The sequence below is a fragment of the Octopus bimaculoides genome, unplaced genomic scaffold, assembly GCF_046866305.1.
Source record: "Octopus bimaculoides isolate indiv1 unplaced genomic scaffold, ASM4686630v1 contig40, whole genome shotgun sequence".
In the NCBI taxonomy this organism is placed as follows: Eukaryota; Metazoa; Mollusca; class Cephalopoda; order Octopoda; family Octopodidae; genus Octopus; species Octopus bimaculoides.
The window spans coordinates 271,050-282,500 of NW_028315290.1; the positions used below are offsets into that span (position 1 = coordinate 271,050).

Below are 11,451 nucleotides of genomic sequence, written 5' to 3' on the forward strand. Positions count from 1 at the left end.
TATGTAGGGTAGTCGTCGATCGGACGGTCGTACCCTATGACCCGCACCCCGAACCGCAGCCGATTGAAAGGCAGACGGTCGGCCGGCGGCCGGCCGGCCGGGCGCCGCCGCGTACCCGCAGAGCCGATCGAAAGAGGCCGAATTGAGAGCGACGCCTCGGCGGCGGACTGCCGCCGCCGAACCGCCGGCACCGCGATGGAAAGGCCGACGTGTCGGCTGCGATACGAGCCACGCGGCCGGTACCGTACCCGTGAGTTTGCGATCGAAAGCGCTGTCGGCCGGGAGTGTGTGCGGCCTAGCCGGCGGACTAGGCGGACGAGAAGGAAGCGATTGGGAGCGAGCAAAAAGAATGCGGACGCTTCGGCGGCGGACTGCCGCCGGTGAGATGGAAAGGCCGACGTGTCGGCTGCGATACGGGCCGCCAAGGCGGACGAGAAGGAAGAAGATGAAGAAGCCGAAGCAGCAGGCCGAGCGAGTCGTGGCGGCAGCGTTAAGGAAGCGATTGTGAGCGAGCAAAGAGAATGCGGACGCCTCGGCGGCGGACAGCCGCCGCCGAACCGCCGGTTCGATTGAAATGCCGACGTGTCGGCTGCGATACGAGCCACGCGGCCGGTACCGTACCCGTGAGTTTGCGATCGAAAGCGCTGTCGGCCGGGAGTGTGTGTGTCTGTGTGTGTTACACGGCCGCCTAGGCGGACGAGAAAGAAGAAGCAGGCCGAGCGAGTCGTGGCGGCGGCAGCAGCAGCAGCGGCGGAAGTAGCAGCGAGAAGGAAGCAATTGGGAGCGAGCAAAGAGAATGCGTACGCCTCGGCGGCGGACTGCCGCCGCCGAACCGCCGCGGCTCGATGGAAAGGCCGATGTGTCGGCTGCGATACGAACCACGCGGCCGCTAGCGTACCCGTTTCGGGGTCCGAGTTCCCGAGTTCGCGAGTTTGCGGCTCGGGGTGCGGTGGGATAGTCACCCTCTAGGTGACCCTCATACCCCCAGGGGGTCCAGACTACTATGTAGGGTAGTCGTCGATCGGACGGTCGTACCCTATGACCCGCACCCCGAACCGCAGCCGATTGAAAGGCAGACGGTCGGCCGGCGGCCGGCCGGCCGGGCGCCGCCGCGTACCCGCAGAGCCGATCGAAAGAGGCCGAATTGAGAGCGACGCCTCGGCGGCGGACTGCCGCCGCCGAACCGCCGGCACCGCGATGGAAAGGCCGACGTGTCGGCTGCGATACGAGCCACGCGGCCGGTACCGTACCCGTGAGTTTGCGATCGAAAGCGCTGTCGGCCGGGAGTGTGTGCGGCCTAGCCGGCGGACTAGGCGGACGAGAAGGAAGCGATTGGGAGCGAGCAAAAAGAATGCGGACGCTTCGGCGGCGGACTGCCGCCGGCGAGATGGAAAGGCCGACGTGTCGGCTGCGATACGGGCCGCCAAGGCCGCCAAGGCGGACGAGAAGGAAGAAGATGAAGAAGCCGAAGCAGCAGGCCGAGCGAGTCGTGGCGGCAGCGTGAAGGAAGCGATTGTGAGCGAGCAAAGAGAATGCGGACGCCTCGGCGGCGGACGGCCGCAGCCGAACCGCCGGTGCGATGGAAAGGCCTACGTATCGGCTGCCTTACGAGCCACGCGGCCGGTAGCGTACCCGTAAGTTGGCGATCGAAAGCGCTGTCGACCGGGAGTGTGTGTGTCTGTGTGTGTGTGTTACACGGCGGCCAAGGCGGACGAGAAAGAAGAAGAAGAGGAAGAAGCAGCAGCAAGCGGCAGCGAGAGGGAAGCGACTGGCAGCGAGTAAAGAGAATGCGGACGCCTCGGCGGCGGACGGCCGCCGGCTAGATGGAAAAGGCCGACGTGTCGGCGCTGCGATACGAGCCACGCGGCCGCTAGCGTACCCGTTTGGGGGTCCGAGTTCCCGAGTTCGCGAGTTTGCGGCTCGGGGTGCGGTGGGATAGTCACCCTCTAGGTGACCCTCATACGCCAAGGGGGTCCAGACTACTATGTAGGGTAGTCGTCGATCGGACGGTCGTACCCTATGACCCGCACCCCGAACCGCAGCCGATTGAAAGGCAGACGGTCGGCCGGCGGCCGGCCGGCCGGGCGCCGCCGCGTACCCGCAGAGCCGATCGAAAGAGGCCGAATTGAGAGCGACGCCTCGGCGGCGGACTGCCGCCGCCGAACCGCCGGCACCGCGATGGAAAGGCCGACGTGTCGGCTGCGATACGAGCCACGCGGCCGGTACCGTACCCGTGAGTTTGCGATCGAAAGCGCTGTCGGCCGGGAGTGTGTGCGGCCTAGCCGGCGGACTAGGCGGACGAGAAGGAAGCGATTGGGAGCGAGCAAAAAGAATGCGGACGCTTCGGCGGCGGACTGCCGCCGGTGAGATGGAAAGGCCGACGTGTCGGCTGCGATACGGGCCGCCAAGGCGGACGAGAAGGAAGAAGATGAAGAAGCCGAAGCAGCAGGCCGAGCGAGTCGTGGCGGCAGCGTTAAGGAAGCGATTGTGAGCGAGCAAAGAGAATGCGGACGCCTCGGCGGCGGACAGCCGCCGCCGAACCGCCGGTTCGATTGAAATGCCGACGTGTCGGCTGCGATACGAGCCACGCGGCCGGTACCGTACCCGTGAGTTTGCGATCGAAAGCGCTGTCGGCCGGGAGTGTGTGTGTCTGTGTGTGTTACACGGCCGCCTAGGCGGACGAGAAAGAAGAAGCAGGCCGAGCGAGTCGTGGCGGCGGCAGCAGCAGCAGCGGCGGAAGTAGCAGCGAGAAGGAAGCAATTGGGAGCGAGCAAAGAGAATGCGTACGCCTCGGCGGCGGACTGCCGCCGCCGAACCGCCGCGGCTCGATGGAAAGGCCGATGTGTCGGCTGCGATACGAACCACGCGGCCGCTAGCGTACCCGTTTCGGGGTCCGAGTTCCCGAGTTCGCGAGTTTGCGGCTCGGGGTGCGGTGGGATAGTCACCCTCTAGGTGACCCTCATACCCCCAGGGGGTCCAGACTACTATGTAGGGTAGTCGTCGATCGGACGGTCGTACCCTATGACCCGCACCCCGAACCGCAGCCGATTGAAAGGCAGACGGTCGGCCGGCGGCCGGCCGGCCGGGCGCCGCCGCGTACCCGCAGAGCCGATCGAAAGAGGCCGAATTGAGAGCGACGCCTCGGCGGCGGACTGCCGCCGCCGAACCGCCGGCACCGCGATGGAAAGGCCGACGTGTCGGCTGCGATACGAGCCACGCGGCCGGTACCGTACCCGTGAGTTTGCGATCGAAAGCGCTGTCGGCCGGGAGTGTGTGCGGCCTAGCCGGCGGACTAGGCGGACGAGAAGGAAGCGATTGGGAGCGAGCAAAAAGAATGCGGACGCTTCGGCGGCGGACTGCCGCCGGCGAGATGGAAAGGCCGACGTGTCGGCTGCGATACGGGCCGCCAAGGCCGCCAAGGCGGACGAGAAGGAAGAAGATGAAGAAGCCGAAGCAGCAGGCCGAGCGAGTCGTGGCGGCAGCGTGAAGGAAGCGATTGTGAGCGAGCAAAGAGAATGCGGACGCCTCGGCGGCGGACGGCCGCAGCCGAACCGCCGGTGCGATGGAAAGGCCTACGTATCGGCTGCCTTACGAGCCACGCGGCCGGTAGCGTACCCGTAAGTTGGCGATCGAAAGCGCTGTCGACCGGGAGTGTGTGTGTCTGTGTGTGTGTGTTACACGGCGGCCAAGGCGGACGAGAAAGAAGAAGAAGAGGAAGAAGCAGCAGCAAGCGGCAGCGAGAGGGAAGCGACTGGCAGCGAGTAAAGAGAATGCGGACGCCTCGGCGGCGGACGGCCGCCGGCTAGATGGAAAAGGCCGACGTGTCGGCGCTGCGATACGAGCCACGCGGCCGCTAGCGTACCCGTTTGGGGGTCCGAGTTCCCGAGTTCGCGAGTTTGCGGCTCGGGGTGCGGTGGGATAGTCACCCTCTAGGTGACCCTCATACGCCAAGGGGGTCCAGACTACTATGTAGGGTAGTCGTCGATCGGACGGTCGTACCCTATGACCCGCACCCCGAACCGCAGCCGATTGAAAGGCAGACGGTCGGCCGGCGGCCGGCCGGCCGGGCGCCGCCGCGTACCCGCAGAGCCGATCGAAAGAGGCCGAATTGAGAGCGACGCCTCGGCGGCGGACTGCCGCCGCCGAACCGCCGGCACCGCGATGGAAAGGCCGACGTGTCGGCTGCGATACGAGCCACGCGGCCGGTACCGTACCCGTGAGTTTGCGATCGAAAGCGCTGTCGGCCGGGAGTGTGTGCGGCCTAGCCGGCGGACTAGGCGGACGAGAAGGAAGCGATTGGGAGCGAGCAAAAAGAATGCGGACGCTTCGGCGGCGGACTGCCGCCGGTGAGATGGAAAGGCCGACGTGTCGGCTGCGATACGGGCCGCCAAGGCGGACGAGAAGGAAGAAGATGAAGAAGCCGAAGCAGCAGGCCGAGCGAGTCGTGGCGGCAGCGTTAAGGAAGCGATTGTGAGCGAGCAAAGAGAATGCGGACGCCTCGGCGGCGGACAGCCGCCGCCGAACCGCCGGTTCGATTGAAATGCCGACGTGTCGGCTGCGATACGAGCCACGCGGCCGGTACCGTACCCGTGAGTTTGCGATCGAAAGCGCTGTCGGCCGGGAGTGTGTGTGTCTGTGTGTGTTACACGGCCGCCTAGGCGGACGAGAAAGAAGAAGCAGGCCGAGCGAGTCGTGGCGGCGGCAGCAGCAGCAGCGGCGGAAGTAGCAGCGAGAAGGAAGCAATTGGGAGCGAGCAAAGAGAATGCGTACGCCTCGGCGGCGGACTGCCGCCGCCGAACCGCCGCCGCCGAACCGCCGCGGCTCGATGGAAAGGCCGATGTGTCGGCTGCGATACGAACCACGCGGCCGCTAGCGTACCCGTTTCGGGGTCCGAGTTCCCGAGTTCGCGAGTTTGCGGCTCGGGGTGCGGTGGGATAGTCACCCTCTAGGTGACCCTCATACCCCCAGGGGGTCCAGACTACTATGTAGGGTAGTCGTTGATCGGATGGGTTCGCCGACTGGAAGGAATGTTTTAGCCTCTCATTAATTCCGACGGTCGGACCCGCCTAACCCGCCGCACGATTGCTTTTACACGGCCGGCGTGTCCTCGATTCTTCCGCCGACCACCTCCTCGCCTAGTAGTGAGCTACCTCGCCTTCGCTGACGACGTCGTTCCGCGCCCCGCGCCGCGTCAGATTAGCTCGCTCGCCTCGCCGACAGCCGCCTGCCCGCCTGTTCGTGCTGTCACCATCGACCGATCGGTATCCTCCTCTTCCTCGCCTACGCCAAGCACTCCGACCGGAAGGGATATCCTCGCCTCTCCTTTCTACTGACGGTCGGACCCGCTTAACCCGCCGCTCGATTGATTCTACACGGCCGGCGCGTCCACGATTCTTCCGCCGACCACCCGCCCGCCGCCTCGTAACGAGCCCCTCGCCCTCGCTGACGCCGTCGTTCCGCGCCCCGCGCCGCGTCAGATTCGCTCGTTCGCCCGCCGACAGCCGCCTGCCCGCCTGTTCGTGCTGTCACCATCGACCGATCGGTATCCTCCTCCTCCTCTTCCTCGCCTACGCCAAGCACTCCGACCGGAAGGGATATCCTCGCCTCTCCTTTCTGCTGACGGTCGGACCCGCTTAACCCGCCGCTCGATTGATTCTACACGGCCGGCGCGTCCACGATTCTTCCGCCGACCACCCGCCCGCCGCCTCGTAACGAGCCCCTCGCCCTCGCTGACGCCGTCGTTCCGCGCCGCGCCGCGTCAGATTCGCTCGTTCGCCCGCCGACAGCCGCCTGCCCGCCTGTTCGTGCTGTCACCATCGACCGATCGGTATCCTCCTCCTCCTCTTCCTCGCCTACGCCAAGCACTCCGACCGGAAGGGATATCCTCGCCTCTCCTTTCTGCTGACGGTCGGACCCGCTTAACCCGCCGCTCGATTGATTCTACACGGCCGGCGCGTCCACGATTCTTCCGCCGACCACCCGCCCGCCGCCTCGTAACGAGCCCCTCGCCCTCGCTGACGCCGTCGTTCCGCGCCCCGCGCCGCGTCAGATTCGCTCGCTCGTTCGCCCGCCGACAGCCGCCTGCCCGCCTGTTCGTGCTGTCACCATCGACCGATCGGTATCCTCCTCTCCTCTTCCACGCCTACGCCAAGCACTCCGACCGGAAGGGATGTCCTCGCCTCTCCTTTCTGCTGACGGTCGGACCCGCTTAACCCGCCGCTCGATTGATTCTACACGGCCGGCGCGTCCACGATTCTTCCGCCGACCACCCGCCCGCCGCCTCGTAACGAGCCCCTCGCCCTCGCTGACGCCGTCGTTCCGCGCCCCGCGCCGCGTCAGATTCGCTCGCTCGTTCGCCCGCCGACAGCCGCCTGCCCGCCTGTTCGTGCTGTCACCATCGACCGATCGGTATCCTCCTCCTCCTCTTCCACGCCTACGCCAAGCACTCCGACCGGAAGGGATGTCCTCGCCTCTCCTTTCTGCTGACGGTCGGACCCGCTTAACCCGCCGCTCGATTGATTCTACACGGCCGGCGCGTCCACGATTCTTCCGCCGACCACCCGCCCGCCGCCTCGTAACGAGCCCCTCGCCCTCGACTGACGCCGTCGTTCCGCGCCCCGCGCCGCGTCAGATTCGCTCGTTCGCCCGCCGACAGCCGCCTGCCCGCCTGTTCGTGCTGTCACCATCGACCGATCGGTATCCTCCTCCTCCTCTTCCTCGCCTACGCCAAGCACTCCGACCGGAAGGGATGTCCTCGCCTCTCCTTTCTGCTGACGGTCGGACCCGCTTAACCCGCCGCTCGATTGATTCTACACGGCCGGCGCGTCCACGATTCTTCCGCCGAACCTCAATATCTCTCTCGCCATCCAGCCGGTTTCGTAAGCCGCGGCCGGGCCCCCTCGCAATCGTCGGCCCTCTAACAGTGCAGCCTCAGCCGAGCAACGAGCAAGTAGAAGCGGCGGCGGCGTCATCAGCGGTGAACGAAGCCCGCAAATCGTTTCCGCTGTCGTTATGCTTCCTTCTCGTTCTCTCTCTGGCAGCTGCCGACCGCGCAGTTTTCACCCAGCCTGCGTCCGCCCGAATACAGTGCGCTAGGCCGACGGTGCTGCACGCTTTGCGGCTCCACGAACATCAATATCTCTCTCGTCTTCCTTCCTGGCGTCGGCCGGCCAACATCGCCGTCGTCGCCGTCGCCTCCTCCTCGCCTTTCCGGCGCCATCCAGCCGGTTTCGTAAGCCGCGGCCGGGCCCCCTCGCAATCGTCGGCCCTCTAACAGTGCAGCCTCAGCCGAGCAACGAGCAAGTAGAAGCGGCGGCGTCATCAGCGGTGAACGAAGCCCGCAAATCGTTTCCGCTGTCGTTATGCTTCCTTCTCGTTCTCTCTCTGGCAGCTGCCGACCGCGCAGTTTTCACCCAGCCTGCGTCCGCCCGAATACAGTGGGCTAGGCCGACGGTGCTGCACGCTTTGCGGCTCCATGAACATCAATATCTCTCTCGTCTTCCTTCCTGGCGTCGGCCGGCCAACATCGCCGTCGTCGTCGTCGTCGTCGTCGTCGTCGCCTCCTCCTCGCCTTTCCGGCGCCATCCAGCCGGTTTCGTAAGCCGCGGCCGGGCCCCCTCGCAATCGTCGGCCCTCTAACAGTGCAGCCTCAGCCGAGCAACGAGCAACAAGCAACGAGCAAGTAGCAGCGGTGAACGAGGCCTGCAAATCGTTTCCGCTGTCGTTGTGCTTCCTTCTCGTTCTCTCTCTGGCAGCTGCCGACCGCGCAGTTTTCACCCAGCCTGCGTCCGCCCGAATACAGTGCGCTAGGCCGACGGTGCTGCACGCTTTGCGGCTCCACGAACATCAATATCTCTCTCGTCTTCCTTCCTGGCGTCGGCCGGCCAACATCGCCGTCGTCGCCGTCGTCGCCTCCTCCTCGCCTTTCCGGCGCCATCCAGCCGGTTTCGTAAGCCGCGGCCGGGCCCCCTCGCAATCGTCGGCCCTCTAACAGTGCAGCCTCAGCCGAGCAACGAGCAACGAGCAAGTAGAAGCGGCGTCATCAGCGGTGAACGAAGCCCGCAAATCGTTTCCGCTGTCGTTATGCTTCCTTCTCGTTCTCTCTCTGGCAGCTGCCGACCGCGCAGTTTTCACCCAGCCTGCGTCCGCCCGAATACAGTGCGCTAGGCCGACGGTGCTGCACGCTTTGCGGCTCCACGAACATCAATATCTCTCTCGTCTTCCTTCCTGGCGTCGGCCGGCCAACATCGCCGTCGTCGCCGTCGCCTCCTCCTCGCCTTTCCGGCGCCATCCAGCCGGTTTCGTAAGCCGCGGCCGGGCCCCCTCGCAATCGTCGGCCCTCTAACAGTGCGGCCTCAGCCGAGCAACGAGCAACGAGCAAGTAGAAGCGGCGGCGTCATCAGCGGTGAACGAAGCCCGCAAATCGTTTCCGCTGTCGTTATGCTTCCTTCTCGTTCTCTCTCTGGCAGCTGCCGACCGCGCAGTTTTCACCCAGCCTGCGTCCGCCCGAATACAGTGCGCTAGGCCGACGGTGCTGCACGCTTTGCGGCTCCACGAACATCAATATCTCTCTCGTCTTCCTTCCTGGCGTCGGCCGGCCAACATCGCCGTCGTCGTCGTCGTCGCCTCCTCCTCGCCTTTCCGGCGCCATCCAGCCGGTTTCGTAAGCCGCGGCCGGGCCTCCTCGCAATCGTCGGCCCTCTAACAGTGCAGCCTCAGCCGAGCAACGAGCAAGTAGAAGCGGCGGCGTCATCAGCGGTGAACGAAGCCCGCAAATCGTTTCCGCTGTCGTTATGCTTCCTTCTCGTTCTCTCTCTGGCAGCTGCCGACCGCGCAGTTTTCACCCAGCCTGCGTCCGCCCGAATACAGTGCGCCGCGTCAGATTCGCTCGCTCGCTCGCTCGCTCGCTCGCTCGCCCCGCCGACAGCCGCCTGCCCGCCTGTTCGTGCTGTCACCATCGACCGATCGGTATCCTCCTCCTCCTCGCCGACCCGCGGCCTCGTCGACGTCGTCTTCGAGGACCCGGTCAGGTTACGCCGCTGACCTCGTGTCGCGTCGCCGCCGGCGCGGCGGACGGGCTAGTTGTCGCTTCCCGATCCGCCACAGGCGACGCGACGTCACCGAAAGAGAGCGGTGCTGTGTGTTCGTCCCGCTAGACCGGGACGGATCAACAACCGTGGCTACAACTCCGGGTTTCGCGGCGGTGGTGCCCCCCCCCGCAATCTCCTCGCGCTCGCCCATCCCGGCATCGTCGTTGCTTTGGCTCGTTCGGCGGCTGCCGACAACGCCGTTTTCGTCATCGCACACACGCTTCTCGTTGACCGCAGCCCGTGCTGTCGCAATCGTTTCGGCTCGCTCGCTTCCCCGCTCGTCGTCCTTCTCGCGTGGCGGCGGCGGCGGCGGCAGCAGCAGCCAGAAACCGCCTCGCTTCTTCAACCCGCACCGGCGCCCGTCCTACCGCAGCGGCCCGGTGTGCGGCAGTCGGATCGCAAACCGTTTCTACTCGGCGAACTCTTTTTCTTCCGTCTGGCGCGCTTTTCCGCTGCTACAGCAGAGCGGCGGATTAGGACGCGTAACGTACGTACGAACGAACGGCTACCGCAGCAGCAGCAGCGGCGGCCGCGATTTTTCAGGCTTCTCCTCCTCCTCCTCCTCCTCCTCTTCGCTTTCGTTTGCTCTCCGCGCGGCGGCGGCGGCGATGGCAGCAGCGGGACTTCCGCCTCGACATCCGCCTCGACTTCCGCTCTCAGCCGACCGACGCGACGGTGACGCTACTACAGCGACGACGACGACGACGACGACGACGATACCTGGTTGATCCTGCCAGTAGTCATATGCTTGTCTCAAAGCTTAAGCCATGCAAGTGTAAGTTCATGCCGTAAACGAATGGTGAAACCGCGAATGGCTCAGGAACCGGACCTAATCCTCGGGACCGTATTCCTCACCGCGAGGAGAGTGGATAACTGTGGCAATTCTAGAGCTAATACATGCAACCGAAGCCGCGATCGCAGGTCGCACCCGGGCGTCGGGCCGAAAAACGGCTTCCGGCAGCAGCAGCGGTCTTCGTCGCCGCAGCGCCTCCGCGTGCTCGGCGTCGTCCCAGCCGCTGCCGGTCGTCGCCGGCGCCCGCTCGGCCGGGTTGCTTCCGGGACTGCTCGCCAGTTCCCGCCGCCGCCGGTCGCGACGATACGGTCGGCCTTCCGCATTGGTCGCGGCGCAAATATTAGACTGAGACCGACGCGTACGGGCCGTCGCAGCAGCCGCCGTCGCCGTGCTTCGCACGCGCGCGGGTCTAGGCGTGCGTCGGCTTCACGCCCCTTCGATTTTGGTGACTCTGGATAACTGTCAGTACGATCGCACGGGCTAGTATCGACTAGCCTTCGCGCGACGGGTCCCCCGCGAGTCCGCCCTATCAACTGTCGACGGCCCGGTAAGTGCCGACCGTGGTGGCAACGGGTAACGGGGAATCAGGGTTCGATTCCGGAGAGGGAGCATGCGAAACGGCTACCACATCCAAGGAAGGCAGCAGGCGCGCAAATTACCCACTCCCGGCACGGGGAGGTAGTGACGAAAAATAACGACGCGGGACTCTGTCGAGGCCCCGCGATCGGAATGAGTACACTTCAAATCCGTTAACGAGGATCGACCGGAGGGCAAGTCTGGTGCCAGCAGCCGCGGTAATTCCAGCTCCGGTAGCGTATATTAAAATTGTTGCGTTTGAAAAGCTCGTAGTCGGAATTCGGGTCTCGAAAACGTGCCCCAGCACGTTCGGGGCGACGGCGCCGTCGCGGGCGTGCCTCGCGCGCGTCCGCTTCGGTCGTCCGTTCGCACTCCCGGCCCTATTCGCCGGTGCGTGCGCGGTCGGGCCGCGGAGCTCTGCGCGCATCGTCGCTGCGACGGTCTCTCCGGTAGCCCGTCACCCGCCTCCGTAGCTTCCGCTTCCGTCCTCTCGGTCGGTCGGTCGGTCGGTCGGCATCGGCATCGGCACGCGATCGTTCGGCCTCGCCGCCGTCGTCGCTGCTGCCGCCGCCGCCGCCGCCGTCTCCTCCGTCGCTTGCGGCGGTACGCGGTGTTTTCGGGGGAAACAAACGGGGGTCGAGCGTCGCCCGGGGCATCGCCGCTCGCACGCGTTTCGGTAGCGCGTCCACCTCCCGGTCGTTTCGGCCCGCACGGTTCCTCCGAGGGTGCTCTTCGCCGAGTGTCCGAGGCGGCCGGTACGTTCACTGTGAAAAAATTAGAGTGCTCAGAGCGAGCCCCGCCGGCTTGCATACGAAAAGCATGGAATGATGGAAAATGGCCTCGTCCGCGCGTCATCCGTCGGTCTCCGTTCACGACGAGGCAATGATCGAAGGGAGCGATCGGGGCCACTCGTATTGCGACGTTAGAGGTGAAATTCTTGGATCGTCGCAAGACGCACTGCAGCGACGGCGTGTGGCAAGCACGTTTTCCTCG

General features: G+C 65.5%; 1 pseudogene; it reads left to right on the forward strand.

Annotated features, from left to right (window-relative positions):
• Positions 1-9,806: 9,806 nt before the first annotated feature.
• The window catches only part of LOC149129320 (small subunit ribosomal RNA), a 2,806-nt pseudogene continuing 1,161 nt past the window's right edge, over positions 9,807-11,451 (forward strand).